This window comes from Gadus morhua, unplaced genomic scaffold (assembly GCF_902167405.1).
Source record: "Gadus morhua unplaced genomic scaffold, gadMor3.0, whole genome shotgun sequence".
Taxonomy (NCBI): Eukaryota; Metazoa; Chordata; class Actinopteri; order Gadiformes; family Gadidae; genus Gadus; species Gadus morhua.
This window is the reverse complement of record NW_021963953.1, coordinates 230411-237370: the sequence shown is the minus strand read 5'-3', so window position 1 is coordinate 237370 and position 6960 is coordinate 230411. Positions and strand designations below refer to the sequence as shown.

Genomic DNA, 6960 nt, shown 5'->3' with positions numbered 1-6960 from the left:
CTGCGCGTGACATAGGGGAGCACGATCACTACGCTAATTTGCATAATATTAATTATAGTGGTGTCACATTTCATTGGGAACGATCTTCACTATCACTTCACTCTTTACTGTGGAGGGAAGTGTTCTCGTTAAGGGGAGAGGAATGGGACAGGGCCTAGTACTCATCTAACGAAGCAAGGATCAACAATATAAAGTCACTGATTAAAATAGTAACAGGTAACTGTTGGAAAAGAGACAAGTAACTTCAATACAAGCACTAGTAACTCAAATGAGTTTGGCTTCTGGACGCAGTGTTCAAACAGAGATACAGAATAGATGGAAATGAGCGCTGGTGGTGGGGAACAGGACGCTCACTTGAAGATGCCTCCCATGATCATCATCCCCTCCCCCTCCCCCTCTTCCTCCTCCACCACCACCTCCACCGCCTCCTCCTCCTTCTTCACCTCCTTGTCCCCCTCCTCCTCTTCCCCTCCCCCTCCTCTATGATATGTAAACGAGCGGTTATGGTGGGAGCAGGACGCTCCCTTGAAGATGCCTCCCATGACCATCATCTCGCCCAGGCGGGGCTCCCCGGTGGGCCACGGGGCGTCCCAGAGAGGGCAGCTCGTCGTTGCTGTCCACAGCGTCCACTTCTGGTCGACCAACCCCAAGGAAACATCAACAATCCCCACAGTAAGTAAGTAAGTAAAATCCATTCATAAGGCACATTTAAAAACTGTTTTCATTGGCCAAAGTGCTGTACATGGTGCAACCAAAGGCACATAATAGAACACAGGCCACCTTATATAGGTGGCCTGTGTTCAGACACTGGGTGGGCACCAGTGGGACACCAGTGAGACACCAGTAAGAAACCAGTGGGACACCAGTAAGACACCAGTGGGACACCATGCAGTGAGACACCAGGGGGACACCAGTGAGACACCAATGGGACACCAGTAAGACACCAGTGAGACACCAGTGAGGCACCAGTGGGACACCAGTGAGACAGCAGTGGGACACCAGTGAGGCACCAGTGGGACACCAGTGAGACAGCAGTGGGACACCAGTGAGACACCAGTGAGACGTTCTGCCATTCTTCCAGAATAAAGGACTGAGGCCTCCTCAGTGCTGCCCCTGCTGGCCGGACCTCCACACTGCAGTCATGTCCAGTAGATAGACGATAGCCCGGAGCAGCGGGCCGAGCCCTCATTCTCACCGCTCCCCTGATCCTCACCCCCTGAGAGGGTCCTAAACGCTGGGCCTTCTCTTTAGTCCTGGGGGGCTCTCCCTCACAGCAGAGGGTCCTAAACGCTGAGCCTTATCTTTAGTCCTCGGGGTCTCTCCCTCACAGCAGAGGGTCCTAAACGCTGGGCCTTCTCTTTAGTCCTGGGGGGCCCTCCCTCACAGTAGAGGAGCTGCTCAAAACCCCGGGGGCTGACTGACCTCTGTTCAGGATGGTGAGCCCCCCCCCCCCCCTTCACTGCTCCTTCAAGGGCCCCTAACTGGGCTCCTAATGGATACTGTTGATTCTGCTTTTGTTTGGTTTGTTTGATTATTCTCCTCGATTAAACTTGTCAAAGTTCCGTTCTGTATTTGATGTAATCAATAAAAGGTTGTTTGTGCTATAACCAAGTACGACCACTAGAGGGCAGTGTTTCTAGTGTCTTCATTTACACTGAATGAGAAGTTGATTGGGTGTAGGCATGACACAGTCGGCAGTGGCGAAGCTAGACCTTTTTTGGGTGTGCTCAAGCCCACCCAAAACTTGCCTTAGCCCACCCTATCGTTTCCTCATTTACACAAGCAATGACAGGATGGATGCTGTAATGAACAGGCTCAAATGGGCCAGTGAAATCGAGCGCAACCTTCCTGCAGGAATCTCTAACCTCTGATTGGTGGGTGGGCGTCTCCTGTTTGACAAAACCAAAAATACAGCACGAGCGCACCTAACATAGTTTCTGCTGTTTTGTCTGTCAAAGAGGCTAGCTAGTCTTTATCTGAAAATCCACGATTTCCAGCTGTGTTATAACATGACCTGGTAATAATAATACTAATAATTTTAAAACCTTGACATAATCTGTCAGATGTATTAAAAGACAGTAGAGCACAAGGCGATTCTATCTATGCCTCTTCTTGAATTGCTTCATGTTTTAGTCGGCAGAGCCTTGTAATGCTGCGTAGCATGATAAGCATGATAAGGAGCAAGGAGCAGAAAAAGTTGACATGGGGGCTAATTTTCAGTTGAAAAAAAACGCTGGCATTAGTTTATCAGCTGAGGGCGTATTCATTGCCATAACAACGTGAGCTAATCAGCAAGTACCACATTTTCTAATACTAGAGCATTAGAACATGTTAGACTCAGGCAAACGCCCTGAAATGTTCTGTCTCGCTTCTAAACACTTCTCTGTTATTTGGTGAACACCTAAATCTCTTTATTCCCTCCTTTCCTTGCATTTGTGCTTCTATATTTCCATTCAACACGGGCAGCACACGATTCGTCACGGAAAAGATAAGGTACCGTTTCCTGAATTCTTGTTTTCTTACGAGATGTATTCTTACTATATTAATTTATTCTTACTAAATTAATCTGTTTCCAGTCCAAGCTCATTGTTTCCATGTTTGTGGTGTAAAAGAGGTTTAATGAAGGAGTATGCGTCAGAACATCAGTAACTAGTTTCACCGTGTTGAGGGCGATTATATACGGATCCTCTGGTACGGGAACGGGACAGAACAGTTTGTTTGTATTGTGGACTTTTATTCTGCAGGGAGGTCAGTTCGGTCAGAGTTTCATCGGTAACATTAGTTTATAATTGATGGCTTGGAACTGTCGGATCTTAAGGGCATAGTGATAGAGAGAGTGTTTGTGTGTGCAGGGACGTCCCTAGGAATTCTGGCCCCCCTGACAGAATTCAGTTGCCCCCCCCCCCTCACATTTTATAATCATTAAATATTGGGTTAGACTGGGTCAAAGTTGGGTAGTCAAAAATGAATAACAACTGTATAATAATAATAATAATAATAATAATAAATTTTATTTATAATGCACTTTATATTCAAGAATCTCAAAGTGCTTCAGAGAAAAAAATACCAAAAAACTATTAAAAAGGGGGAACCTCAAAGAAAGTTTAGCTAAATGCTCTTTTAAAGAGATGGGTTTTGAGGTTCCGTTTAAAAAGAGCTGTAGTCTGTGGAGCCCTCAGGTGGTCAGGGAGGGCGTTCCATAGTCTAGGGGCAGCAGCAGAAAAGGCCCGATCACCCATGGTGCACAGCTTCGTATGTCGGGTTTGGAGGGTGTGAGTGGATCCTGAACGGAGTGTACGTGAGTTTGTCGGGGGGGTGAGGAGTTCCTGAAGGTAGAGGGGGGCAAGTCCGTGAAGGCACTGGTGGGTGAGGAGGGAGACCTTGTACTCAATTCTGAGTGAGACAGGGAGCCAGTGCAGTGATTTCAGGATGGGGGAGATGTGGTCATGCTTGCGCACCCTCATCAGTTGTGTATAACAACATGATAAACCTACCTACTTACCTAGGCTACTTTGTACACTAGATAGTTAGTTTTTTAGTTAGTATTTAGTTACACATTTACCTGGGTTGTAGTTACTATAGACAGAAATAGGCTAATAGACTGAGACAGTGCTGCTTCTACTTAGACTGTCCTCCTTCTCCCCTTCTTCTATTTCAACCTCACTGGTTTCTTTTGTGGGATCATCATGGCTTGAAGAGGGCCCTGACTCTAAGATACATCGTATAATTCAGAATATGTCTCATAATTATCTGAACATATTAAACAATGTTGTCAACAGTCTATTTGATTGGATTGAGCTGGGCATGACTAAATATGTATTTGTATGTTTTCATTTGCTGCATTAGCCTACAATAAATAGCAGCTATTAATCTAAGGGTAGACTACTTGTAATTTTAGCTGACTTAAAATGTAAAAGTCAGCTAAAATGTAAGTATCCTTAGTTTAATGTCTGCTAATAGTGTAATGCAGCCAATCAAAATATTCAAAATCTGTTTACATAAATGTTATTATCATGCTGGCAAGCAGTATGGAATGTTAAGCATTGCATTATCTCCATTTATACCATGGTCTGGGTGAATACTCGATTCTGATTGGCTGGAGGGTGTAGGTTAAAAAGTGTTAATTTACACCTTGGAAAGACGTTGACCCTATGAAGACGCTATGGCCACGTTGCTTGGCAACGCCTGCATACGGGAGATATTAATAGTCTGCTCGATTTGTAAAAATAATGTAGGCTTTTTGTAGATAGGTAGGCTATTGGATTATATCATGTGAATGGTAATGCAAACAATCTTTTCAGTTTTATCATCAGTGCAGGCTGTAATTATTTTCAGCTACAGTAGCGCTAGCTGCTAGGCTAGGCTTTTTATCAGGTTGCTGGGAAAGTGTAGAGGAAGGAATATACCTTTCTTGGTAAAAAACTGGGTGACGAACTGTTGACCGCTTTGAGCTCTTTCCTCTCTCTCTTTCCTCCCCTGACAAGCTGACTTCTTAATTTCACCGACCAGGATACACACAAACTGACTTTAGACTGCTGGTTTAAGACACTAGCAGTCTGCACTTGCTTCACAACGATCTGCCTGGCTGCTACTTTGCTCTGCAGTAGCGTTGGGCTGTACCAAATAATGACAAATGAGAGGGGTGATAATAGGGTGAAGACTTTCTAATGATTTTGTAAAAATGGAGAAACAAACCACAACAAAACAAGGAAACAAACCACCTTAATTTGATGATTTAATCCGAAAAATATAACTATTTTTTTTTTTTGCATATACTTTTAATAATACCACCAGTGTCCTCTGGGGCGCCCCCGTCAGTGCTGCGCCCCTGGAATCGTCCTAATTTACCCCCCCCTAAGGACGTCCGTGTGTGTGTGTGTGTGTGTGTGTGTGTGTGTGTGTGTGTGTGTGTGTGTGTGTGTGTGTGTGTGTGTGTGTGTGTGTGTGTGTGTGTGTGTGTGTGTGTGTGTGTGTGTGTGTGTGATCTAGAAGATCATAGAGAGTGATTTAGAGTGTAGCTCTAGACAGAGTGAGTGATAGAGTTTGTGATCTAGACGTAGGTTGTGATAGAGTGTGTAGTTCTAGACAGAGGGACTGGTAGTGTGTGTATGACAGACAGGAGGAGGATAGGAAGTCTTCACTGAAGTCATTTCATGTTTGGTACTTAAAGAGAATCCAGAGAAACAATATGTAATTGTGTTTGTGTCCAGGTCTCTAGTCTACTATGGATGAGGAGAGAGAGGAGGGGGCTCCTACCTCTAAAACCACTCTGTCTGGGGAACATGGCCGCCAGAGCAAAGCTAAGAGGTAAGAAGAGGATCTCTCTCTCTGTGACTGTTGTCCTTCTCAGAGCTCAGCACTGATATCTCATGACTCCATCATCAGTCTTAGTAAAAGCTGTGTGTGTGTTGTGTTGAAGCCCAGAGCAGCGGGAGAGAGCAGACTCCCCTGGACCCAGCTGTGTCTCCTTGAAGAGTGACTGGTCTATGGATGATCCTCTTAACTTTAGAGATGGAAATCAGTCTATTAAGAAGAGGTGAGGATTTATCAGATATTATACAACTATATCTATCAGACATCCTTTAATCCTGGTTCTTGTTTTTCTATAAGAGTCCAGAAGGAGAGAGCAGACTCCCCTGGACCCAGCTGTGTCTCCTTGAAGAGCGACCGCTCTATGGATCATCCTCCTAACTTTAGAGATGGAAATCAGTCTATTAAGAAGAGGTGAGGATTTATCAGATATTATACAACTATATCTATCAGACATCCTTTAATCCTGGTTCTTGTTTTTCTATAAGAGTCCAGAAGGAGAGAGCAGACTCCCCTGGACCCAGCTGTGTCTCCTTGAAGAGAGGCCGGTCTCTGGATCGTCCTCCTGACCTTAAAGATGGACGCCCTTCAAGAGAGGAGAGGTAGGAGTTTCCAACATACTAGTAGTTTTACTAACTGATATTTACAATTCAGGAAATATTTTTATTAAAAAGATAGTGTGTGTGTGTGTGTGTGTGTGTGTGTGTGTGTGTGTGTGTGTGTGTGTGTGTGTGTGTGTGTGTGTGTGTGTGTGTGTGTGTGTTCTCTCCACAGGCGTCCCCAGAAGAGGTCAAAGGTTACCAGTGCTCAGTCTGTACAGCAGAATCAAACAGAGCTGATCAAGGTGTGTAAATGAAAAACTACCTTTGACTTCAGCTCTAGACAGGGGTGACCTAAGGGGGGGGGTAGTATAGTCTACATATTTCACCTCTCTCTCTTTATTGCATGGTTCAGTCTTGCGTGGATCCAGTTTTCAGCACAGAGTCTTCCACTCGTTGCGCTTACAAGCAGAACAGACTGTCAGTAGTTTGACACGTCGTCGTTGAGGTAGAAGTCGGGTATCAGAAACAGAAACCTGAGGGGGAGGAAAAGGTCACCCAGTTTGTACAAATAAAGGTTTTTATTTATTCACCTTCCTGTGGTGCCCATTATCACTGAGCTACCTAGTGAATCATAGAATCTTATATTAATCAAATTGTTCTTCATCAAACATGAAATTCATGAATATGAATCAATGAAAGAGGTAGACAGGTGGATGAACCGGGTCTACACAAAATTTCTTCTACTTATCAACTATACAGCCAGGGTATGTTTGTGAATGCTAGGGCTGTAACGATACGCTTATCGAAACCGAAATCGCGACACTCAAAGCCACGAACCTGTCTCGCGGTGTGAGAAGGCAGAAGCGCGATATGCCCTTTCTAACTCTCCGGTCAAATTGTCAGATTGAAATTTGCTAATAATTTGTCTAAATAATAGTCTGCTGACAGCGCCCCCTCCTATCGATGCCGTAAGTATGCGATGAGATGCCCTCTCTGTGATGACAGCTCTCCGTGGCTACGGAGGATTGCATTTCTCCACAGCCGTCGAAGTCCTCATATGCGATATGAACGACATTTATCCAGAGTGGGCCAAGCGCGAAAAAAATTG

General features: G+C 44.7%; 1 long non-coding RNA gene across 1 annotated transcript; it reads left to right on the top strand.

The window, feature by feature from the left end:
* Nucleotides 1-5494: 5494 nt before the first annotated feature.
* LOC115538216 (uncharacterized) lies at nt 5495-6730 on the top strand. The gene is made up of 3 exons (XR_003975167.1): nt 5495-5536; nt 5611-5912; nt 6085-6730. It is a non-coding gene; the product is annotated as an uncharacterized LOC115538216 (long non-coding RNA).
* Nucleotides 6731-6960: the final 230 nt, after the last annotated feature.